A 26,754-nucleotide genomic window follows, 5' to 3' on the forward strand; every position below is an offset into this window, starting at 1 on the left:
CTGGTGCGTGGAGCTGAGAGGGGCAGGGCTACGTAAGTAAAGGGTGTGTTCACGCGCCCAGAGGCGGAGCTGGTGGAAGATAGAAGCCGGCAGGAGTCCCCAATGGCTGGCAGGCAGTCGGCCACTTGATGCAGGTATGCCTCCGTGTAACTGATACAAGCCAGTGTTGGATACAAGCACAGAGCTGAGTCGTGAAATGTCTTAGAGTTTTACTGCTGTGAACAGACACCATGGCCAAAGTAACTCTTACAAGGACAGCATTTAATTGGGACTGGCTTATGGGTTCAGAGGTTCCGTCCATTATAAAGGCAGGATCATAGCAGCATCCAGGGAGGTATGGTGCAGGAGGAGCTGAGAGTTCTACATCTTCATCTGAAGGCTGCTAGCAGAATGCTGACTTCCGGGCAGGTAGGGAAAGGGTATTAAAGCCCACGCCCATAGTGACATACCTACTCCAATAAGGCCACACCTCCTAATAGTGCCACTTTCTGGGCCAAGCTTATACAAACCATCTCATGGAGAATCACTTGTGCCTATCGTCTCCACTGGGCATCATGAATCCAAGTACCTTTTTGAAAAAGCTTACTAGCACTGCGAACGAGGTTTCTTTGGTGAGGTGCTCGCCTAGAGTGAGCAAAGCCTTTGTTTCGACTGCCGGTACCACATACACTGGTTGAGCGAAATCCCATATGCCATCCCAATACTTGACAAGGTCATCCTCATCTACAAGTTCAGTGCACCCTGCATAGGAGACCTTGCCTCAAAATAGAAATGTCCAGCAAGTATATGAAATGATGACCAGCAGGCTGGAGAGATGGCTCAGGGGTTAAGAGCACTGACTGTCCTTCCAGAGGTCCTGAGTTCAAATCCCAGCAACCACATGGTGGCTCACAACCATCTATAATGAGATCTGATACCCTCTCCTGGTGTGTCTGAAGACAGCTACAGTGTACTTACATATAATAAATAAATCTTTTTAAAAAAGAATTTAAAAAAAGAAATGATGACCAGCATCCCTACTAATTAGGAAAAATGAAATCAAACCACAGTGAGCTATCTCACACTCTTTAGGATGACTGCTATCAGGAATGTAGATGGAAAAACCTGGTACGGTTGTTCTGACTATAACTCTAGTACCCAGCAGGCCAAGGCAAAGAGAATCTCAAGTATGAAGCCAGTTTGGACAAGGTTAAGTGCTGACATAGCAAAACTGGGGAGACATCAAGGCAGAAGAGGAGGGGAAAGGAGCCTACACAAAGGTTGGGAAGACAAGGACACAGAGAAGTTACCACCTTTGTGTGCTTTTGTTGAAATGTGTCCCAGGGGTGGTGGCTCGCTCCTACAATCCCAATGCTAGGGAGACTGAGGCAGGAGGATTGCCTCTGGTTCAAGGCCAGAATGAGCTACCATGTGAGGCTTTTTCCAACGCAAGAGAAATGAAAGCTATAAATAGAGCATGAAGCCAGGCCCTGTGGAATGGCAGTGGGGCCTCTTCTCTTGGGCTTGAAATAAGTAAATGTTTTACCATACCTGTGGCACACTACTCCTAGTTTTAAATCAGGAAAAAGGAAAACCCAAGTTTGGGCTACAGGGACTGTGGGGACAGAGCCCAGGAATTCGAGATTACCCTTGATTGTATGCTGACTATAGCTTTCATAGGCTAATTATTTTTCTGAATTAAGGAGATTGTAGCATTGACATCCAAAACTAGTACACTGGTTTGTTTGTTTTTTGAGACAGGGGCCACACAATAAAATTCTAGCTAGCCTGGAACTCACTCTGTAGACTAGGCTGGCCTCAAACTCACAGATACCCATCTGCCTTTGACTCCCAAGTGCTGGGATTAGACAAGACTATTCTCTTTGAAGAGTTTGTCTCACCCGATATTGTGAGTTCCTGATCTTTGCCGAAGAGTTTCCTCTTTCTGAAGGGACAACTAGCCCACTGGAGCATGTGGCTCTGGCAGCCCTTGCCCTTCTCCCCGACCCCCTCCTCCTTGCTTAAAAAAAAAAAAAAAAAAGTTAAATTCCATTCCTAAAGCTAGCCACCAAGGTCTGTTCCCTTACTTGGCCATTTCCTCCTTCTGAGGCTGACTATGTTCAGCAATCAAAGTATTAAAGTCAAGAATCAAAAACCACCTTTGGCTCTCACCTAATTAACATGTCCAATTAAAATTAAACACCTCATCCTAACATGGGGTTTCCCCCCTTTACCTTTATAAACCACCATTTGCCAATGGGCCATGCCTGTCTTTTCGTTATCCAGAATCAGTCCTTTGTCACCCTGGGACAAATATAGCTGCCCCCTCTCCCTTACTCCTCTCTCCCCTCTTCTCCCCCATCCCCTATCTCCTGTCTTTGTCTCTTATTCCCTGCCCTCTGTCCCTCTCTGGGATAAATAAATCTCCTTTGTGCTAAGAACTTGTGGTCCTGAGCCAATAACTTCCCTTTCACTTTCAGCAGATGTCAATATCATGAGCTGAATATGTATAAAGTCCTAAAAGAGTTTTTAAAGGGAAAGAAAAAGTTCTTATGCTTAAAAACAGAAAGCATCGGGAGCTGGAGAGATGGCTCAGCGGTTAAGAGCATCTGACTGCTCTTCCAGAGGTCCTGAGTTCAATTCCCAGCAACCACATGGTGGCTCACAACCATCTATAAAGAGATCCAATGCCCTCTTCTGGTGTATCTGAAGACAGCTACAGTGTACTTATATATATAATAAAATGAATAAATCTTAAAAAAAAAAAAAAAAAAAAAAACAGAAAGCATCAACCCCCTTTCAGGTAGTGCAGCCTGTGATTTCAGCACTTTGGGATGCTGGAAAGCAGAAGACTCATGTGTTCAAAACCAGCCTGTACTACAGAGTACAGGGTCTCAGGGACTGAGAGAGTTCTAAGAGAGAAGGGAAATCAGTTTTCTCCAGGGATAACTCTGATAGGCTATCCAATCTAGATTGGTCCTACCTGTACGTGTAAGCCACAGTAAATGAATGTGTGAGTACACGTGTGTGTGTGTATGCACATATGTGTATATGTGTGACAATAATAATTAAAGAGGTCATAAATTTAAGAGGGAATATGAGATATGAGGAGGCAGAAGAAGATGGAGGTGAAATGTTGTAAATATGAATGTCCTCATATGAAATTCTCAACAAACAAACAGAAATACATTTAATTAAAAGAAAAAGAAATACTGTCCTGATTGGCAGCAGAGATCAGAGAAAGACAAGGTGTTCTGCCAACACCTAGTGTCTGAAGCATGGCAGGCCTAAGCAGACAGAACTAAGAACAACATTTATCATTTATCACCTGCCTGCTCCTTAGTCATTCTGTCATTCTGCTTTGTTTCTTTATGTGTGTCTGTGTGTGTGTGTGTGTGTGTGTGTGTGTGAGAGAGAGAGAGAGAGAGAGAGAGAGAGAGAGAGAGAGAGAGATCCAGTGAGATGGCTCAGCAGGTAAAGATGCCACCAAGCCTGACAACATCCCCAGGCCCACGTGATAGAAGGAAAGGCCGAATCCTACAGGCTGATGATCTCTGACCTCCACACACGTGCTGAGGTATGAACCAACATCGATGAATGCACAAATTAAAATGTAGTAAAGAATTTTACAAAGCAATTCACAATCAGTCTTTATTGTTTCTTTTGAAAGTAAACGAAATCGTCCTCCAGGGGGGATGGTGTATGCCTTGAATCTCGCCACTCAGGAGCAGATGCAAACAGATTTCTGTGGGTTCAAGGCCGGCCTGGTCCTTCAAAGAGGGTATCAAGCTACACTCTTAACAAAATATAATAAGACTGTGCACAACTCCCTCATCCCTCATAAGCACAGGTTTGTGAAAGCTACTCCTGACCCAAATGCAGGCATAGAGGAGCCGAGGAATCCCTGAGTACACGAGTGTGTAAGGTGTGAATAAAGTCCTGAGTTATTGTGTGTTGTTGACACAGACACAGCCATGTCAAGGATTCAATGTCTCACACTTGTGGGGATGTCAAAACCCTCCCCTTTGGAGTCAGACTTGATGGATGCAAAGCCTTTCTCTGGTCTGAGCTTAAATATGTGCAAAAACTAGCAACTACCTCTTCCCTCCCTGAATGTTTACAGCCTGAGAGTGCTGGCCTACAGAGACCTCCTACCAAGACTGGCTAACACTGCTTCATGTAACAAACCCCTTGAGGTCCTGGGTTGTCTCTGTTGTAGGTGCACTCCTTCAAAGTGCGTAACCCACCCAACCCCAGCTTTTCAACAGTGTTTCTGTGTGTCTGTATGTCTGTCCTTTCCTCATTCCCTTGCCACCCCAAGTCATCGCAACCCTTGGGGATGCAACACTACCTGACCCACAAAAGATCAGGAACTACTGAATAATTATAAATTAGCTTGAAACTTTAAGCAGGGGATGGGAATGGAGGCTCAGTGGTTAAGAAGAGAACCCAAGTTTAGTTTCCTGTACCCCTTATTGTGGCTCATGAAGTAATTTCAGTTCCAAGGAATCTGATGCCTCTTCTGGCCTCTGTGGATACTAGGTGTAGACATGGTTGCATACATATGTGCAGGCAAAGCAATTATACACATAGAATAAAATAAATATTTTTAATTCAATCATGTTTCTATAAATATAATTTTTAAGGAATTAATAACTCTTGTTTAGACCTTGTTTTGTTAGAAGTATGAAAGCTTCAATAGGGCTGACCCACAAGCCAGGGAAGGGGTAAAAGGCAAGCAAGAAATGCCACGTGTGCGTGTTCGTGTGTGTGTGTGTGTGTGTGTGTGTTGTATATAGCATGTGGTGTATGTATGAATGTATGCTGTCTGTGAGTGTTATGTGTGTGGTGTGATATGGTATTGTGTAGTTTGTGTGGTGTTTATGTAATAAGTACACATGTATGTGGTATATGTGTGCTTTGTGTATAATGTCTGTGTGTGTGTGTGTAGTGTTTGTAATATATGTAGTGTGTGTGGTATATGTAATATGTGTGGTATGTTTAGTGTGTGTGTTACGGGTTGGGGATTTAGCTCAGCGGTAGAGTGCTTGCCTAGCAGGCACAAGGCCCTGGGTTCGATCCCCAGCTCCGGAAAAAAAAAAAAACTAAAAAAATAAAAAATAAAAAAAAAAAAGTCCTACCTAGTGTGTGTGTTACATGTATTGTGTGTATGTGTATGTGAGTGTTGTCTGTGAATGTATGTATGTGGTATATTGTGTGGTATGATATGGTGTGTGTATGTGTGGTGTGTGTGTGGTATGTATGATGTATGAGGGGGTATGATGTGTGTGGAGGATATGATTTTTTTTTTAAGACAGATCTCACTCTGAGCTCAGCTCTTTTCTTTACTGCCAGCAATTACCGATTACAATCTGTTTTTACTGCATGCTGTCTGGCTGTGTTTATCTTGGACAAAGACAGATAAATTACAGTAGTGCATAGGATGTAACATAAGTTACAATAATGGTGAAATAATATACCCTCTGGGACTCTAAAGATTTACCATCAAAAGCCCAGGGAAGGTTGACAGCACATTTGAGAGATACCAGGAAGGAGCTAGTTACAAGCATGTGTATTGTAGTCTGCCTCCAGCAAGGTGTGTATGTGTGTGTGTGTGTGTGTGTGTGTGTGTGTGTGTGTGTGTGTGTTTTATTATAGTATATGGTGGGGAGGTGTGTCTTGGTGTATACATATGTGTGTATGGTATGTATGTGTTCTCTCTGTGTGTGTATGTGGTGTTTGTGATGTATACGATTGTGTATGTGGCGTGAGTATGTGTGGTATGTGGTGTGTGTGAATGTGTGTGTGTTTATATGTAGTATATATAGTATATGGTGGGGGATGTGTCTGGGTGTATGCATATGTGTGTATGGTATTTATGTGGACTGTGTGGATGTGGTGTGGGTGTGTAGTGTATGTAGTATGTGTATATGTGTATATAGGCATATGCATATGTGGGGTACGTATGTGGCAGGTGTGTATGGTGTGTCTGTAGTGTGTGTGTGTGTGTGTGTGTCTGCAGTCCCTGTGATAATGTCAGGAATAAATCCTTATGTCATAGACAAAAGGAAATTCTCTAAAAGTCCCACATTTGTTTTTACAGATGACCCAAGGATGAATTTGTAGCTTGAAGACAGTAAATTGATAAGGAGCATTAGCACCACTTGAATGGAAACCAGAAATAATGCTGATTGGTGCCAGGGCAAAACCATACACTGGCAGGATGGTCAGCAAAAGCAGCCCACTAGACAGGAAATAAATGAGGGAAACCCACATGTCTATTAGACTGAGTTTTTGTCTCAAGTTGGGGCAAGTGCTGAAACAGATTTACCAGAGGCTCTAGAACAAGAGAGTTCTAGCAGGGTTGAAGAAACCGCAGCCCTGACTAACATAAGCCACGTTCATGAAGAATGAAGAGCATATGTATGACACACAGAAAAGACAAGGCTGACAAGGGAACAGGCTGAATTTTTAACATATTCCCTAAACTGCACGTTACCCATGGGCAGAGGACAGAAGCCTTGCATATTCAACCTTTTCCCAAACCACTAGCCAGCTGCCGAGTTAGAAAGCCACCTGATTAAACTAGGTAAGTGAGTTCAGATCAGCTTAGGTTACAAATTAGATTCCTATGCCAACAACTAAAATAAGAAGTGGGTGTGGGTGACCAGCACTTGGGAGGCAGAGGCAGGCAGATCTCTGAGTTCCAGGCCAGCCTGGTCTATAGATTGAGTTCCAGAACAGCCGGGGGTATATAGAAATATTTGTCTTGAAAGAGAGGGAGAGGGAGAAGGAAAGGAGGAGAGAGAGAGAGAGAGAGAGAGAGAGAGAGAGAGAGAGAGAGAGAAGGAGGAGGAGGAGAGAGAGAGGAGAGAGAGAGAGAGAGAGAGAGAGAAGAGAGAGAGAGAGAGAGAGAGAGAGAGAATGAATATATTTGGGGCTAGTAAGATAGCCCAGCAGGTACAGTTATTTATCATACAAGCCCTGTGACCTGAATTCAATTCCCAGAATCCACGGAAAGGCAGAAAGAGAGTTGTTCTCTGATCTCTACATGGACACCATAGCACACAGGACCCCCACACCCATAATTTGCGTGTACCTTCACATGTGCACACACACAGACACACAGACATGCACACACTAATAAATTAATCTTAAAAGTGAGAGTTTGATGTCAGCCTAAACTACATAAGTGAGTTCAGATTAGCTTAGGTTACAAATTAGATTCCCTATTTCAATACAAAAAGTTAAAATCAAAAGCAAATAAGTGAATAAGGCATAGGCGTTAGGAATTACACATCTGCACAGCAACATATTATACAGTTTAGGTCTGAGCAAACCGCTAAAGAAAAATAAGAATACTGAGGCACTATAATATATTGCCTAAATGTCTAGTTATTAGAACAACAACAAAAAAAAAGACTTGTGAAGTATGATCCAAACTCAGCACCAACATATGCAACCTCCCACACAAATAAAGACCTGAACTAAACCCCAACCACTTGCTCACCCAAACAACGATGCCAAGCAGATGCTCAGCCTAGCAAACAAAACCTTCAAGACAGCTGTTATCCTTCATCCCAAAGATTAAAATGACATTAATGAAAGTGATGGATTATTTTAAGTGCTGTGCCTACACAAAACCAAGGGGGGAACCATCAGAATCAACTTTATGAGCTCTGGAAATAAAAGAAGATTTTTCACCCACAAAATAGGTGCCAAACCAAGAAGACAACTTTAAAACAGTCAGTAAAGTGTTTGCATGCAGGCATAAGGACCTGAGTTTAATTCTTTTTTTTTTCCTAAGATTTATTTATTGTATGTATGTGAGTATACCAAAGCTGTCTTCAGACACACCAGAAGAGGGCATCTGATCCCATTACAGATGGTCGTGAGCCACCATGTGGTTGCTGGGAATTGAACTCAGGGCCTCTGGAAGAGCAGTCGGTACTCTTAACCGCTGAGCCATCTCTCCATCCCCAGAGTTTAATTCTAAAATCCATATAAGAAGCCAGATGTGGTAGCACGGAGCTTGTGTACCCAGTGTTAGGGAGAGAGAAACAGGAAGATCCCTGGTGCTTGCTAGCTGGCCAGCCTAACCTAACCCTGAACCCCAGTTCCAGTGAGAGACCTGGCCTCAAAAACAAAGTAAATGGCTCCTGAAGAATGACATCTGATATTGCCCTCTGGTCTCCATTACCCCTCCCTTACACACACACACACACACACACACACACACACACACACACACACGCACGCACGCACGCACAAAACCACACACATATATATACACCCCACACATACACACACCACATACACATATACACATATACACTCACACAGACCACACATGCGTGCATACACACACAAACATTCCACAAACACACACGTGAACCCATGCACACATGTACACACACATGAAGACTGATCTATCTGGATACATCTGATTATACAAAAATTTAATTCATCTTAGCTGACAGCAACTACCACAGGGTATTAAAAGTTGTGCCTGAGGAAAGATGCCAAGGTCAAGCCACAGGGGCAACTGCAGCACACATGAGGAAGAGCTCACTTACAAAGCATTTGACACATCATAGACAAATGATACAAACCTAGTCCAGGCTGGGTGTGGTGCCTCACACCTGTCCTGCCAGCCCTGGGGAGGCTGAAATGAGAGAATTGAAGCAAATTCAAGGCCAGATTGGTCTACATAAATGGTTAAGTTCCAAGCCAACGAAGGCTACATAGCAAGACCTATCTTCAAAGGAAACACACGCACAAATATGAGTAAGTTCAATATAAAATAAGCAGGAAAATCTGTCACCTATTGTTGTGGTTTGAATATGAATTGTCCTTCAGTGGCTCATGTTTGGACACTTGGTCCCAGAAGGTGGCACTGTTCTGGAAAGTTGCGGAACCTACAGGAAATAGAGACTTGCTGGTGGAAGAGGCTTTTATAGCCCAGCCCTTAGTTGCTGTTCACTCCCTGCTCCCAGCTGTGGAAACAGATTAACAGCTGTCGCATGGCCTGGCCCCTATGGCTTCCCAACAAAATGGGCTATATCCCTCAAACTACAAGCCAGAGCAAACCCTCCCCCATTTAAGTTGCTTCTTCTTGGGTATTGTAGTTACAACCTGGAGAAGAGTAAGCACTACAAACGTTTAAAGGAACAATGAGGTTTATTTAAGCAGCCTTGCTTAACAGGAATGACTCACGGTCTTCCGTGACTACACACGCATGAAGCATATCCTGTTTGTGTTGAGCAAATTCATGACGCCTGGTCCACACTTTACCATAGGGTCACTACACTCCCCTTTAGCTTTTTCGTTAAAGACTGATTTTTTTTTTCCCACACAGAATTTTACATTTAATCAAAGTATTGCAAACCTATGGCCTTGTTTCAGCTTATTTGGTTTCCTGTATTTGGATTGCTTCTTATCCTTCCCAGTAAGTCTGTAAGATACTAAGATACTAGGGTTTATTTTTACAAAGAGGGGAAAATAATTAATTAATTAATTAGTTAATTAATTAAGAGAACATATTCATGACTCACCAGTACTGACCAACATAAAAATTAGACACAGCAAGATTTTTACCAGCTGGACTCTCTCCCCAGCCCCTAAAAGGCAGTTTTTTATTGATCTTTGGCTGACATGTGAAAAGCTGTGAGTATTTACTATTGAAGAGCCCAGAGTAATTCTAGGCTTTGGTCTGCTGCCAGCCTCTTACTGCATGACCTCAAGGCCTACATTCTTCTCAGCTGCAGGAAAAATAAAATCACCTGGCCTGGGTGAGCCTCAGAAAGGTTGAGATAAGACGGCTGCCTTAGAATAGCCTTGAGCCTGTACCTACATCCTACTGTCCGCCACACCCTGGGCTCTACCTAACCCTCAATTTACAAATTCCTTCTTTATTATCCCCTGAGACTGCTCCACCCTTTCTTTTTTCTTTTTTTTTTTCTTTTTTTCCGGAGCTGGGAACCAAACCCAGGGCCTTGCACTTGCTAGGCAAGTGCTCTACCGCTGAGCTAAACCCCAACCCCTGCTCCACCCTTTCAAAGTAGTTGTTGTTAGCCTGACCAGGACCCTAACCAGTTAGAAGCATTCCCATCCCGAAGTGAATACTTTACTTACTTTTGGTTTATTTCTGACTCCGGTGGTCCTTTCCTCATTATTTGCACCCCGTGACCCCAACACTATATACTTTCTATCACTCTGGAGATAAATATGCACTTACAAAACAATTATCACTATCAAGCACATAAACAACAACCTTTCCCAAAATTTTCTCAACCCTCAAAATAATAAAAATAATATTATTAGTGTGTGGTTTTCATGTTTTTAATGGACAAGTATATTAACTAACCTAGAAAATTCTTACATGTACTTAAAAGACTGGACTGGAGAAATGACTCAGAGGCACCTCCTCCCCGACACACACTAGGTATCAGCCATACGACAGGTCTAGTATTAAATGAAGTTTATTTGGGACATGGGGAGGGGGGCGTAGGGAAGGGATGTGAGACAGAGAAAGAAAGGGATAGAGAAGAACAGATAAAGAAATGAGAAATAAAGAAGGAAAGAGGGGGACGGAGAGGAGAGAGGAAAGAGGAGAGAGAGAGAGAGAGAGAGAGAGAGAGAGTCCTTTTATAGCAATAGCAAGCCAGGCTCCTACCTGGCTCTTGCTAGGTAACTGTTGGGCAGAGCATAGAAGAAGTGCTAATATATATCCTGCCACAGAAAGTAATCCACTCCTGCAATCCCAGTACCTGGGAGGCTGAAACAAGATTTCTTCAAGTTGGAGGCCAACGTGGTCTAAATGAGTTCAGGTAGAGCCACAAAGTAAGATTTTTATCTAAACAAGCATTTGCAGCATAGCATCTTACAATATCGGCCAAGTCACACTGACTAATTGGACCTACGTTCTTACTGATTTTTTTCTTACTTCACTAATTACTGAGAAAACGGTGTTGAAATAACCAACCCAGTCATTGCCAAACTTTCCTCCTCTGTTCTCATGGATTTTGCCTTTGAAGCTTTCACAGATGACTTGAATATTCATTTACTTTTTTTTTTAAATATTTATTTATTTTATGTATGTGAGTACACTGTCGCTATCTTCAGACACACCAGAAGAGGGCATCAGATCCCATTACAGATGGTTGTGAGCCACCATGTGGTTGCTGGGATTTGAACTCAGGACCTCTGGAAGAGCAGTCAGTGCCCTTAACCGCTGAGCCATCTCTCCAGCCCTCATTTACTTTTTTAAATGAATTGACAGTTTTACCAGTTCTACCATTATGAATTGTCTCTCTTCTTCCTTTGTAACTCCCATTTTCTTGAAGCTTAGTAATTTGAGACTAATAAGCAATCTTTGTAGGTTTGGCGTTAAATGAAGTATCTTCCATATCACCGTTGTCTAGAATACCCATGTCTTCCCGTTTAGACTGGCTATGCTCTATGCTTTATGTGTGGTGGTGCAGAACTCAGAGGCGGAGACAGGCAGATCTCTTTAAGTTTGAGGCCAGCCTGGTCTACATAGCAAGTTCCAGGCTAGGAAGGGATATACAGTGAGACCCTGTCCCTAAAATAAAATAATACAATTGCTAGGAGACCCTGGCATTGAGGTGTTTAAATCCCATGGTCTCTAAATCTCTCGGTTTGTGAATCTTGTCTTCCACAGTTGCAGGACCCCTCAGTCAGGTATAAACTACGTGCCATGTGCCAGCCTTCCTTTTCATCCCGTATGCACTTTGCCTTAGAGGTATTTTAATCTTGAAATAAAATGTATTGGTAAGTTGTGTCCAAGCAGGGTAAAACAAAACAACGAATTGAATTTATGTTTTTGAAATGTCAGTACATTTTGTGCCACTAATGCTGTGGTGTACATCTGAAGGCTTTTTAATGTTGTTTTATACTTTAGAATCATGGGAAAGTTCGATTTGTAATCCCGATGTATATTTTAAATAAAGAAAGGAGGGAGGGAAGGAAGGAGGGGAGAAGAGAAGGAAGAAAGAGAGGGAGGAAGGAAGGAAGGCATGTAAAGATTCCACAATATTGTCCTCTGACCTCCATAGATATTCTGTGACCATACACACACACACACACACACAATGCATTATATACACATGAAACAATAATTATAACAGGGTCCCAGACCTTAGCACAACTGACTCTTTATGGAAGTACCTACCATTCAGGTCATAGACAACACCACCAGCCAAAATGAAAACATAGATCAAATCCATCAAAGCCCATAGTTCTGGGAAAGTCTTCAAATGTTCTAATCTTGCTTTTTGGCTTCTGTAGTTATCCTTCTGGCTAACTGTTCTTGCTAACTGAAGTATGTCAACCAGGAATATAGTTTTTGTGGTTAAGAGCTCACCCTGAGAAAAGCTGAGACCCAGTGTAGTTGCTGGTTGGCTAATAAAGACTTTCTTTCTTTAATATTTATTTTTTTATGTATGTGAGTACACTGTCACTGTCTTCAGTCACACCAGAAAAGGGCATCAGGTCCCATTACACATGGTTGTGAGCTACCATGTGGTTGCTGGGAATTGAACTCAGGACCTCTGGAAAAGCAGTCAGTGCTCTTAACCAGCCCCTAGTAAAGACTTTCTATTGGCTTAAATCCAGTCTTCTCTGTGGATACCCTACAACAACAATAATAAAGATGTTCTAAAAGGAAAAAAGAGAATGAGGAACAGTTGTTCTCATATTCACAGTCTTAAGAGATACTGGGAAGGACTGAGGATATGGTTTGGTTGGTATCATGGTTGCCTACATGCACGAAGTCCTATGTCTCAGTTCTATTACTTCATAAACCGTGAGTAGTGGCTCACATCTGTAATTCTCAGAAGACAGAAGCAGAAGGGTCAGAAGTCCACAGTCACTCCCAGCTTCTTAGCAAACTCAAGGTTAGCCTGGGCTACATGACCTTTGAATTAAAGAAAGAAGGAGTGAAGGAAGAGCAGGAGGGAGGCAGGCAGGCAGGCCTAGGGACACTTTCCAAACTGCAGTACAAGGAAATGGAAGCCAGACATGGAGCCAAGGTATTTCGAAGTGAAGGAAGCACAACAGATGTGCCTTTTCACATGTGTGGACTTGGTGAGGCAATGAGTCATAGAGAGAGCGGCAGAGCAGATGTAGGAGGTTGTCCACTGGTCACAGCTTGGTGGGATGCCAGACTGTCCCTGCCCTGCCTTGGGCAGAGCCTGATCATTTTGCACAGCAACTCCATTTTGGTTAAACTGTTACAGTTCCCAGAACTAAAGTAATTTGTTTTCTGGCACTGAATGATTTGTTTCTGAGATCCTCTCCCTCTCCAGCCTAAGGGCCCATGACCTGGGTCTCACTGTGGGCCCCAGTAATCACCAGGCAGGAAAGATGTTAATCCATCACTCAACATTAATTAACTTCCTACTCCCTGGTTACCCCTAGCAATAACTAGCTGTGAACCAAAGAGGAAAAATTTCACTCTACTTCCCATCCAGCCTTCTGTGCTCCTCAGGCAAGGTGACAAGCACCCTTCCCGCTGAGCCTTCTCACCCAATTTTATCTTTTTTTTTTTTTTTTCTGGAGCTGGGGACCGAACCCAGGGCCTTGCGCTTCCTAGGCAAGCGCTCTACCACTGAGCTAAATACCCAACCCCCAATTTTATCTTTTCATTGTACAAACTAAATAGTACAGTTTGATATGTGTTAAAGTTTAACCCTCTTTGCAATCCCTCTTTAGTGTTTAAGAGCCTTGGGCTTGTTTTTCCAAATAATCTTTAGTGTCAGCTTGTCTACAGCCAGAAAAAATAAGCACAAAAAGAACACTATTCTTGCCTTGAGAGAACGTTAACTGAACAAGAGAACTGCTCTGTTGATGTGTCCTTCGGAGAGCTAACCTACAGACTGTGTTGAAGTAACCTCTCCAGGTGGCTTTCCCTTTGGTTTAAACTACTGTTAAATTTTTCAGGAGTGTTTTCACGATTACTTTAAATAGACATTAAATATTTCCTACAACATTTATTCTGATGTATATTCCTGGCCTTATGCTTCTGATTGGTGTGTGTGTGTGTGTGTGTGTGTGTGTGTGTGTGTGTGTGTGTTTATATGTGTGTCTGTGTGCGTGCGTGTCTGTGTGTGTTGTTGTCTGTATGTGTGTCTGTTTGTATGTCATCTGTATATGTGTCTGTCTATGTGTCTATTGTCTGTGTGTGTGTCTGTGTGTGTCTGTATGTGTCTGTGTGTATCTGTGTGTATATGTATGTCTGTACATGTGTCTGTGTGTGTGTGTCTCTGTGTGTGTCCTCTGTATATCTGTGTGTATGTCATCTGTGTGTGTGTGTGTGTGTGTGTGTGTGTGTGTGTGTGTGTGTGTGTATAGATCTTTGTTGGTTTTTGAGACAGCTGTCTCACTTGGCTCAGTCTGGTCTCAAACTCCAGATCTTCCTGCCTACACTTCCAAGTGCTGGGATTATAGAGTGTCTGAATACTTATTTAAAATGGTAACTGTCATTGCTGCCCTTTTTACAGTTCTGAATAATCAAACTCAGGGCAGATGATGCTCTCTGCTCTGCCACAACCTAGGTCTCACTATGCAACCCTGGCTGGCCTAGAATATAGTATATAGACCAGGCTAGCCTCAAACTCACAGAAATCCACCAACCTCTGCCTCCCAAGTGATAGGATTAAAGGAGATGTGTGTGGACACTATTGAAGACAGTTGAGTCTAAGCACACATCCAAAGCGTGACTTACAGTTTCCTATGATATTGCCAGGTGGGGGAGTTCTTCAAAGTAAAACAGATAAGCAATCTACAAATGAAAAGGTTCTTTTCTCTCTGTGGGTGAAAAATATTTGTACCAAATGATCTGAGAGTTAACCTAAATAGATAAGTGACAGAACCCAGTGCAATTCAAACATTTTTTAAAATTATGTCTTTTCACAGGCTTACAAAATATTAGGTGACCAAGGATTTTTTCCACAGTCTTAGTTTTAGTTAACCCTTCTCTTCCTACCCCCATGTGTTCAACTCCTTTAAAACCTTTTTCCATTTCTCCCTCTAATGGCCCCTTTCTAGGTTCCTGGCCTCTACAGGCACTTCAAGTTAAACACACATATCTTAGTTACTTTTCTATTGCAAAAAAACGATGGATTGGGGCTCATGATTTCAGAAAGTTAGAGTCTGTGATCATCACATGGGGGAGAATGGCAGCAGGTAGGCAGGCTAATGCTGGAATAACAGCTAAAAGCTTGCATCCTGATCCTTAAGCACCAGACAGAGAAAGCCAACTAGGACTAGCTAGGGCTTTTAAAACCTCCAAACCCACACACAGAGACTCCACACCTCCAACAAGGTCACGCCCACTCCAACGAGGCCACACCTCCTAATCTTTTCCAAACAGTTCCACCAACTGGGGACCAAGTTGAGCCTATTGGAGCCATTTCATTCAAGCCACCACAATACGAGTACTGGAACTTTGAAGCTAGGCTCTACATGTGAGGGAGAATATGCAGCATTTGTCTATCCAGGCCTGGATCACCTCATTCGATGTGTTTTCCAGTTTTCCTGAATATTTCATAATTTCATCTTTTTACAAATGAATAAAATTCTACTTGTATATATAACCACAGTTTTATTATCCCTTCACCAGCTGATGGACATCTGGGCTGGTTCTTTCCCTGGCTATTATGAACAGAGCATCATTGACCATGGATGTGTGTGGAGAGGCAGTGGCAGATAGGGATGGAGTTTGAAGCCCTTGGCAGCCCCTATAAATGAACTGCAATGGAGATCCTTAGGAATTATCAGTAAGCCTTCTGCAGCTCACTCTCTCCCTCAGAGAGCTAGCTCGGTTGCTGTGGAGCCTATAGACGCCGAGTGCTTAACCATACATATGGTTAATCTTAATTTCCAACTTGATTAGATCTGGAATCAATTAACATATGTGTATCTGGGCATATCTATGAGGTCATTCCTTTCCAGGGAGGAGTAACTGGAGAAGGCCAGATTGGGACCGATGAGGTATCCAGGCTCATGAACTAAGCACCATGGGCTTCCCAGCCTCTCTGGAAATTCAGACAGACAAATGTGCCCTACCTAGCCCTTAGACTATCAGCCAGTCTAATAAATTTCCCTTCTGTAACATATAGTCACCTTATTGGTTCTGTTGTCTAGATAACCAGCTAACACAATGAGCTACTTGGTTAACTGGCAACTAGAGTTTTCCAGCATGAACCAGATGTTTGACTCATTAGCCCATAAAATTTTGCTAGTTTGCAACACTCCATTCTCAGAGTCTTAAAGCTTCTGAAGGCACAAGTATATGACATAAAGGAGTGTCCCCATAGGCCTAAGGTCTCCATCCCTGCAATATAGCTTCCATCCACCCACAACTACAGACCAGTGAAGTCAGGGGTTCCCCCAAAATTAAATGAATAAGAAAGAGAAACTTAGAGACTGATTTACAAAAGGTTCTGGAACTGAGCAGCTGCAGCACCATCGCCTATTTTAGGGACATCCCTTATTTCTCTTGCTGGGATAAAACACTGGCCAAAAGCAGCTTAGGGGAAGAAAGAATTTATTTTATCTTACATTGTTAAGTAGTCCATCACTTGAAAAAAGTCAGGGTACGAACTTGAAGCAAAAGTCATGGAGAAACACTGCTTGCTGCCTCACTTGCAGGTTTATACTTAGCTTTCTCAAGCAACCTAAGACTACCTGCCAAGGGAATGGTGCCACCCACAGTGGCCTAGACCCTTCTGAATCAATTAATAATTGAGATGATCTCCCACAGCATCCTCACAGGACAATCTGATCTAGGGGATTCTTCAATGAGACTCACCTCTCAGATGACTCTAGGCTGTGTCAAGTTTGCAACTAAAGCTGACATCCCTGAAATGCAGTGATGGAAGAAAATCCACCTCCCTTCCTCTAGTAAGCAGGGCTTGGAGCCGTGTGACTAGTAAGTCATTTTGCTTACATGGAGAATCGGGCAGACATATGACTGTGGACAGACTCATGGGCTGTGGCTGAGTAGGACTTAGAAACACCATGACAGCAAAACTGGTGACAAGCTTTGTGGACAGACTTCTCCAAGGAAAAAGGAAAAAAAGGAAGAATTTTGTGTCTTATGTGAATTCTAACCAAAGAGAGACTTCGGCATGGAAGGACTTTTCTATTTCATTGATTTATGGTTGTGTGTGTGTGTGTGTGCACATGTGTATGAGCATATGTGTGTCATGCACACACATACATGTGCCACAGTACATGTGTAAAAGTCAGAGGACAACTTTCAGGAGTCAGTTTTTTGTACCATGCAGGTCCTGGCCATTAAACCAAGCCTTGGTGACAAACACCTCTTCCCACGGGGCTATCTCACCAGCCCATAGAAATAATCAGGAGTCTATCAATTCTGGCCAGCTTCTTTGCCAAGCCATGATGGAAGGGGTCAGTTAGACAGGGCCTCAGCTACATGAGTTTCTACTCACTGAGTCAGGCTTTGCTCTTCCCATTGTCACACTGAGAGTCTGCCAACAGCTGAGAGCAAAAGTGAGCCCCTAGTATGAGGTGATTCCCCAGAAAGTCTGTAGCTACCCTGTGGCAGGTTGATCACGACGGACCCACTTCCATGGAGTAAACAATCCTGAGTAGACACAGACTGAACACAAATGTGTCTTCACTGCGTTCTCAAAGTCTTAAAGAATGCTTTATAAGAGGCAGAACAGAAAGACAGAAAAGATTATGGACACAGAAGGGAAATGTAAAAGAAAAAAAAAGTCCCTTCATCTCAAGCCTGGTCCTTTTTCCTGATGACAGAGTCAGGAAGCTTCAGGCCCTGCTGATAAAGCCTGAATTGTCTACAGAGGCAACATCATGTTTTCCTAAAAACATCAAAGACAGCCAATAAATTGTGCTTACTTAGGCCAAAATAATGTGCAGTCTTGATTTTCTAGCACTCTCCTCCAATTCCTAGATCTAAACAACACCCCCACAAATCCCATTGTCCCATGAAAGGATTTTAGCAATAGGGTGGATTAGCAATAGGGTAGTCTCCTCTGTGGATTCTCAGCACCCCACCCCCAGCTACCTCTGACCTTGCCCAGCCACAGTGGAAAGGAAGGGGTCGGTTATACAGGGTCTCAAGAAAGTGAACTTCTACTTTTGAACTTTTGGTTTTGTTTACAAGAGAAACTTCTTTAAACTTGCTGTAAATTACGTCTCTAGATTCAAAAGGAAGAGCATATTTTTTGTTTAATGTTTTTAATTAATTATTTATTCATATCCCAATCACAGATTCCTCCCCTGCCTCTCTTCCCAGTCCTTCCCTCCGCTCACCTCACCTTTCCCTAGCACTACCACCTCCCACTCCTCCTCCCTTTCTTGTTACAAAAAGGGAGACCTCCTACGGATATCAGCCATCCCTGATATATCTAGTTGCAGTAAGAATAGATGCATCATCTTCTGTTGAGGCTAGATGAGGCAGCCCAGTAAGGGAAAGGGGTCCCAAAGGCAGGCAACAGAGTCAGAGACAGCGTGTGCTTCCCACTGTTAGGAGTCCCACATGAGGACCAAGCTACACAACTTGTTACAAATCTGCAGAGGGCCTAGGTAAGTCCCATGCAGGGAAGAGCGACTTTTTAACTTAGAAGACATAAGTTGAGAGCCATCAACATCCTATCCTATATATATCCCTTAAAGAAGCCTAAGTGTAGCTCTCCCTGTGGTAGTCTACACTCACACTTCGGTGTATCTCATCCTTTCTCTGTGTCTTTCTAATAAACCCTGTGTTGAGTATCTGTACAAAGCAGCAGGTCTCAACCCCTTTGGGGGTCAAATGACCCTTTCACAGGAGTCACCTAACTCCATTAGAAAGCACAGCAGATGTTTACATCATGATTCATGACTAGCAAAATTACAGATATGAAGTAGTGATAAAATAATTTTATGGTTACTGGGTGTGGGGGGTGGTGTCACCACAACACGAGGAACTTAAAGGACTACAGCATTAGGAAGGTCGAGAACCACTCATATGAGGAATGTCTTTTAGGGCCTGTGAGATAGCTCAGTGGGTAAAGGTACTTGCCACTGGAGCTGCTGGGCATGGAAGCTCCAGTGGCAGGAGAAAATCAATTCCTGAAAGTTGTCCTCTGATCTCTACATAGGCATCATGGAGTGCGCACCCACACAAATAAGTGTAAATAATAAAACAGTGATTTCCAGCCCATCTCAAACTTTCCACATTGAAAGTTTTCACTCTGAAATTCCTTTCTTCTTCATAGCCATGAATCCTAGCTTTACTCGAGTCGAGGTCCCTAAGGAAAAGGGTGTGTGAGGATGGAAAGGAGCTGCCCCTCTGTTCTCACACACACACCCACAATACACACTATCATGGTACTCCATACAGATTTCTGATCATGTAATATCAGGTGAAGGAATCATGGTCCCATGCTTTCGAAATTCAATGTTCTTACCATGTTCTATCCTGAAGCGGCTTGATAAAATAACATAATGGGTTTGGCAGAGTTTTTTATGACACTAGCAACAAGGAAGGCTATGTGAAAGCAGGTGTTGCAATCTCCCAGATCAGGCCACATCCTCTGCAGCTGCTCAACCCTCATGCCTACTGCAAGGAGCTAGCAAGCACCACCAGCTGTGTCCTTGTGGTCTCGTTCCCTAACCCCCCCCTTACCTCCCTACCCCACTTACCTCCCAGGAATTAAGAGTCAACCCCTAATGCAGGCTACTCACTATGTGATATAAGACCTCCTCTTTTGCTCAGAAGTCTTTAATGTGGAGGTCCCCAATTTTTCTGGTGAGATTGAAAGAGTTCTCTGTCTTCAGAACCATGCTTTCTGCTACATTAACAATTCTTTATAAAGTTCTCCCCTGGAGAACAGTTAACCTCGGCTCTCCTCTCTCAAACCATTCACCACCTCTCATCTCTATCCCTAAAATCAAAGAGACAGAATGAATGCTATATACGCTCTCAATTAGCACTCGGCATAGCATTGCTGCTTCTCTCAGAGGCAGGAACACAGGTCCAGGAAGGGACTGGAAATAGAAGTGGCACCATTCACCTTTTTTGGCAAAATTGTTGCTTTTGTCCATGCAACCTTATATTCTGCTAGCCTACAGGTCACAAAATCAATACCACTGAATTGGAAGTTAAAGCTGCTCCCGATTGCCTGGCCTGTAAATAACCTTACTTATTTTCAGTCACTTGCAAGTCTGATGCAGGAGGATTGCAGGTTCAAGGCCAGCCTGGGCAACTCCACGAGTCCCTGTCTCAAAATAGAAATGCTCATTGGGAGAAAATGTCATTGGAACTGTTATTGAAGTCATTGTAAGCTGTACTAAAGTCATTGGAACACTAGAGCAACTCAACTTAAGCAGTGCTGATCACGGCTCAGAGTCTTCTGGGAAGATTATGTGAGTCCCTTATCGAATAAAGAACTGTAATTGAGGTTAGGGAGATGGCTCAGTGTTTAAGAGCACTGACTGCTCTTCCTAGAGGTCCTGAGTTCAATTCCCAGCAACCACACAGTGGCTCACAACCATCTGTAATGGGATCCGATGCCCTCTTCTGGTGTGTCTGAAGACAGTGACAGTGTACTTATATACATAAAATAAATAAATAAATCTTTTTTAAAAGACTAATTGGAAGAGGGTTGAGCTGCAGGCAAAGGAAATACAGACCATGTCGAGAAAGACAATTTGTATGCACAAATAGATATGAGCACCTGGGCAGCCATGGAGACAAAGACAACTCCTAAGAGTGGTTTTCATTACTTCGTTATGAATGTTTGTATGTGTATGGCTGTGCATGATGACTGTGGTTCCATCTCTCACCCAATATACAATCTACATAATGGAGCTAAGTGTTAGTAGTTCACATCTGTAATCCCAACATCTAAGAGGTAGAGACAAGCAGGAGCATCCGCAGCTCAAGTCCAGCCTTGTTTACAAGAGATCTGTAAAACGAAGTAAGTAAGTAAATCCTACTTAAGGTATTCATATTTTAAGACACCAAAAAGAGGAGTGAATACTATGGTGGTTTGACTAAGAACAGATCCCCTAGGCTAATAGATTTGAATGTTTGGTCATTAGGAAATAGTGCTACCTGACAGGGATTAGGAGGTGTGGCCTTACTGGAGGAAATGTGGCCTTACTGGAGGAAGTGTGGACTTATTGGAGGAAGTGTGGCCTTACTGGAGGAAGTGTGGCCTTACTGGAGGAAGTGTGCCACTGGGGAAGGATTTTGGGGTTTCAATGCTCAAACCAGGCCCCATATCTCACTCTCTCCCAGCTGCCTGGTTCTATGTACAACTCTCAGCTACCTCTCCAACACCATGTCTGCCACCACAATTCCTGTCACAATGATAATGAACTAACCCTCAAATATAATGCAAGCCTCAATTAAATGCTTTCTTTTATAAGACTTATCGTGGTCATGACAGCTCTTCTTAGCAATAGAACTTTTACTAAGACGAATATTAAGGAGTCTGCGTCCTCTTCTGGGAAGAGGTTTCAGTTGTATGCAGGACGGTTGTGGCCTGTGAAGCATGAACTTGTCACTTAATTTGGAAATTAACTGTGGCATACGAAATGTATATGAGTAATAAGAGGAAGTAGATCATGATTGTATTAGTTACTTTCCTGTTGCTGTGATAGAACACGCTGACAAGCTCAAAAAAAAAAATAAGCAACAACAAAAGAGCAAATTCTTGATTGAATAATCAAGAATTATTCAAGCAAAAGCTTCATCTCAGTCCGAATGTCTACCATCACAGGATGGAAAACAGCCCATGTGGTGGTACACAGCTGTAATCTCAGCACTTAGGAGATAAGTTTAGAAGATAAGCTGGAGGGAGACACAGCCACTACCTCTATTGCTGTGCAGAGACACCATGGACAAGGCAACTCTGTAGCAGTGAGCTTTTGCTAAGCGTCCCACACACATCCCACATGCATACCCAGGAGCTATTTTTGGATCGGCAAATGAAACACACACACACAGTAGCTTATTTTTAACATGCCTTACTAGCACAGCGGCAGGGCACTTCTAAGCCTCCCCCGGCTAGCATGCCCTTCCCTCTGATACTCAACACCTTCTAAATCTACGTTTAACTTGGCTGCTCTGTTATCTTCTGTGAAACCCATTGGTCTTTGCCCAAGATGCTTCTGGGCAGCGCTTGTGGAGTGGGGGGTGCACTTTCCCTTTACTCCTACATTTCAGATGATCTCCCCTCCACAGCTCCAAATCTGTTACATCTGTCTCCCCTGGGTTATGGCGATCTGTCCCTTCCTTCCCCTGCCTTAGCCCTTGCAACTCTAAGGGTCTCACCCCGTCTCCCTTTGCCCAGTCATTGGCTGTCTGGCAATACTTTATTGCCAATCATATCTGGCTAGGAGCAGGCTTCCTTTAGCCTGTGTGCAAGTTTTTTGGGTAACACAACTAGCAAGAGAAAACCAGACACTGCACAACTGTAATAAAAATGTCAGTTGTTGGCTTGCTCAAAGTTTTAGAGGATTAGTCTCTGATCATCATGATGGGAAGCAAACAGACATGGTACTGGAGCAGTAGCTGAAAGCTTTATATCCTGAGCCATGGGCAGCAGGCAGAGAGAAGGACTGAAACTATGGGCTTTTGAAACCTCAAAGCCCACTCCCATTGGTACACAACCTCTAACAAGGTCACACCTCCAACCCTTCCCAAATAGTTCCACTCCCTGCTGACTAAGCATTCAAATGTATGAGCCTATGGGGGTCACTCTCCTTGGTAACGTCAAATCCTTGACCACATCACAGAAAAATGTTTCAGGATGATCAAGAATGTAACAAAGTTATCAGTTTCATTAGGTCATTAGACAGATTTGTATAGATAAAATGCCTGAGAGTTCTTGAGAATGCAGGAGCCTAGATGTCTGCAATGGCTACATTTATGATTCTATGGCTTTCTAAGTTGCATTCCACAAAAGATGTAATTTTCAACATGGTTTAAAGATCAAGCAAAGCTGGTTGGAGAGATGGCTCGATGGTTAAGAGCGGTGACTGCTCTTCTAGAGGAGTCAATTCCAAGTTCAATTCCCAGCAACCACATGGTGGCTCACAACCACCTGTAATGGGATCCAATGCCCTCTTCTGGTGTGCCTGAAGATAGCTACAGTGTACTCATATATATTAAATAAATAAATAAATCTTTATAAAGCTTAAATGTGAATTATAACAATTAAATAAAACATATAAGCCGGTTTTACTTATTTCCCTCATCTTAAAGAATTTCCTTTTGTGCCAGGTGGTCGTGAAGCACACCTTTAATCCCAGCACTCTGGAGACAGAGGCAGATCGATATTTATGAGTTCCATACCAACCTGGTCGACAGAGCAAGTTAAAGGACAACCAGGGCTACACAGAGAAACCTTGTTTCAAACAAAACAAAACAAAAAATTTCCCTTTTGTTCCTGGAGAGACAACTCAGTAGGAAAAGGGACTCACCCCCAAACCTGACAACCTGAGTTTGATCCCCAAAATCCACGTGGTAGAAGAAAGAACTGACTCCCAGAAGTTACCCTTTTATATCCCAATGCATGTGCATGCACTGTAAATAAACAAATCGTTTTCAAAAATTTTAAAGAATTGCCTTTTAAAGAATGGCATTGTAAGGTGTATCATGAGGCACACTATTTAGAAGGGTGATATAGCAAAACCAAGCTCACAAACATTCTGGCCCTAAGTAAGCATGGCTCGTTTGCTGTAGGTTCAATTTCCCTTCATATAAGATGGCCTCCATGATCTTCCTGTCTGAACTTCTTTTAAGATTTATTTGTTTTATTTGAATACACTTATAGCTGTCTTCAGACACACCAGAAGAGGGCATCAGATCCCATTACAGATGGTTGTGAGCCACCATGTGGTTGCTGGGAATTGAACTCAGGACCTCTGGAAGATCAGTCAGTGCTCTCAACCGCTGAGCCATCTCTCCAGCCCCTGTCTGAACCTCTTGAATGACGGGATTGCAGACTCAAACTACCCAGCTGCACTTTGCTACAGGTAGTATTGTTTACACACTTATTGTTTATCTATTTCAGGGTGGGGAGGTCAGAGAACAGCATCCTTCCACCATTCTGGTCCCAGGGTCGGAGCTCTGGGAGTCAGGCTCGCCTTTACCCAGTAAGCTGTCATACAGGCTGCACGTTTGTTGTTCTTAACATCCTTGTTTGTGATAACTTCAGGGAACACATACTGAGGGCAATTCTAGCTTTATCACCTGCCTTCAAGCATCTTAACTCTGTTATCAGGAAAGACTTATGATATCATTACATAAAAATGATACAGAAGTTTGTTTTCTTTTTTGAAATATGGTCCCTTTGTGTACCTCTGGCTGGGGCGAAACTTATGTAAACCAGGCTGGCCTCAAACTCACAGAGATCCTCTGCCTCTGCCTCCAGAGTGCTAGGATTAAAGGCTGCACAACCGTGCCTGGCAATATAGAAATATTTTTTAACTGAGCATATACCTAGGATTCTAGCACTGGTGGATTGCTGAGAATTTGAGGCTTGCCTGGGATAAACAGTAAAACTATCAAAAATAATCATATATATATATATATATATATATATATTTGTTGATTGCTTTTACATGTTTATTTTATGTGCATCACTTTTTTGCCTGTATGTAGTCTATGCAAGCGATCCCCTAGAACTGGAGTTACAGACAGTTGTGAGCTGCCATCTGGGAGCTGGGAATTGAAACCAGGTCCTCTGGAAGAGCAGTCAGTGCTCCTAACCACCAAGTCATCTCCCCAGCCCTCTTTCTAGATTTTTGTGTCGGCTCTATTTTTTTTTTTTTTTTCGGGGCTGGGGATCGAACCTAGGACCTTGCGCTTCCTAGGCAAGCGCTCTACCACTGAGCCAAATCCCCAACCCCTCTTTCTAGATTTTTAATGATGTGTGAAAAATCGTAGAATCCTATACATTTCCCCAAAAAGATAGCTCAGTGGTTAAGAGCAATTGCTGCTCTTACAAAGGAACGGAGCTCAGACCTAAGCACCTACACCCACACCCACACCCAGCAGTTCACACCTGCCTGTAACTTCACCTGTAGGGCGTCCGATGCTCTCTTCTGGCCCCCATGGGCAATCATACAAGCGTGAGACACACATAACTGAATAAATGAGTCAACACACAAATATTACTTTTAAAAAGAAAGAACAGAACAGATTTTAACAGGTTTTAGAGAAAGCACTCTGTCCCCAGCATCACCATCAAGTTCAGTGATTCGTGGGAAAGACTCTTGGACAGTTGTTCTCTTGGTTGATTACTGCTCCTGTGAACAAATGCACTGCAAAGTCAGCAAAGGGGAAAGCCAGGGAAAAGAGGCTTCTGGCAACTCTCCACAGTGGAGCCACACAAAGTGTGTTGTCAACCTCAGTGGCTTCTCAGCAGCCATGTTCAAGGGGCTCTCAGCAGTACCCAACGCCTCCCATCTACAAAACTTCCAGGCTCTCAGAGGATGCCAGCAATAAGATATCCTATCAGGTCTGGTTGGTGAAAATAACTGCAAAATCTTTCAGGTCCCAGCCAGGGTTGTCCCTGTAAGCAGAAAGAATTGAGAAGGCGTCTCGAAGCTCCTATATTAGCCTCTTCAGAACCACTCACTGACTAAGCCATATATAAAAGTAAGTCCCTTGAACCAGGTGAAAACAACCTTCACAAATGACCTCAGGTATGTCCCCTTGGGAATTAAAACAAATCTCATTGATTATATAGCTTGGTATTAGAAATCTGGTGTGAGCGCCATTTCGTGGACGCCGCGGGAGTGAGAGCATCTGTGGAAGCAGTGCCAGAGGGAAGCGGGTGGGCCTGTCGGAGCGTTAGGATTTGAGCTTGGGCATTTTGAATCCAGGATCTCGAAATGCATCGTGATTCCTGTCCCTTGGACTGTAAGGTTTATGTAGGTAATCTTGGAAACAATGGGAACAAGACTGAATTAGAACGGGCTTTTGGCTATTATGGACCACTCCGAAGTGTGTGGGTTGCTCGAAACCCTCCTGGCTTTGCTTTCGTCGAATTTGAGGATCCCCGAGATGCTGCTGATGCTGTCCGAGAGCTAGATGGAAGAACACTATGTGGCTGCCGTGTAAGAGTGGAACTGTCGAATGGTGAAAAGAGAAGTCGGAATCGTGGCCCGCCTCCCTCTTGGGGTCGTCGTCCTCGAGATGATTACCGCAGGAGGAGTCCTCCACCTCGGCGCAGATCCCCAAGGAGAAGCTTTTCGCGAAGCCGGAGCAGGTCTCTTTCTAGAGATAGGAGAAGAGAAAGGTCTCTGTCTCGTGAGAGAAATCACAAGCCGTCTTGATCCTTCTCTAGGTCTCGTAGCTGATCTAGGTCAAATGAAAGGAAATAGAAGACCAGTTGGCAAAAGTGGTGTACAGGAAATAACTTCATTTGACAGGAGTATGTACAGGAAATTAAAGTTTTGTTTGAGACTTCATAAGCTTGGTGCATTTTTAAGATGTTTTAGCTGTTCGAATTTGATTTGTCTCTTGGAACAGTGACACACAAAACGATGTAATTCTCTATGGTTTCAAATGGATCATATGAGGCATGTGATATCAAGAACTGTTACTTTACAATGTTCCCTTAAGCGAGATTGAATTTTCTTTGAATTTTAGTTTTTCATAGACTGAAATAAACCTAGATCCTGCCCAGTTTGAAGTGATGTACTGATGACGTCAAGCACCTAGCGGAAATGGACTAAAGCTGTAGTTCCCCTAGTGACTGA

At 43.1% G+C, this 26,754-nt stretch overlaps 1 long non-coding RNA gene and 1 pseudogene across 2 annotated transcripts; both read left to right on the forward strand.

Annotated features, from left to right (window-relative positions):
* The first annotated feature begins 59 nt into the window (after window positions 1-59).
* LOC147999920 (uncharacterized) lies at window positions 60-17,896 on the forward strand. Its single transcript, XR_015641015.1, has 2 exons — window positions 60-134; window positions 16,766-17,896. It is a non-coding gene; the product is annotated as an uncharacterized LOC147999920 (long non-coding RNA).
* Window positions 17,897-25,765: 7,869 nt separating this feature from the next.
* On the forward strand, window positions 25,766-26,466 carry LOC100910660 (serine/arginine-rich splicing factor 3-like; annotated as a pseudogene). The gene has a single exon (XR_015641014.1). The product of XR_015641014.1 is annotated as a serine/arginine-rich splicing factor 3-like (transcript).
* The last annotated feature ends 288 nt before the right edge of the window (window positions 26,467-26,754 follow it).

The sequence above is a fragment of the Rattus norvegicus genome, chromosome 17 (genome assembly GCF_021556685.1).
Source record: "Rattus norvegicus strain SHRSP/BbbUtx chromosome 17, alternate assembly SHRSP_T2T, whole genome shotgun sequence".
Classification (NCBI taxonomy): domain Eukaryota; kingdom Metazoa; phylum Chordata; class Mammalia; order Rodentia; family Muridae; genus Rattus; species Rattus norvegicus.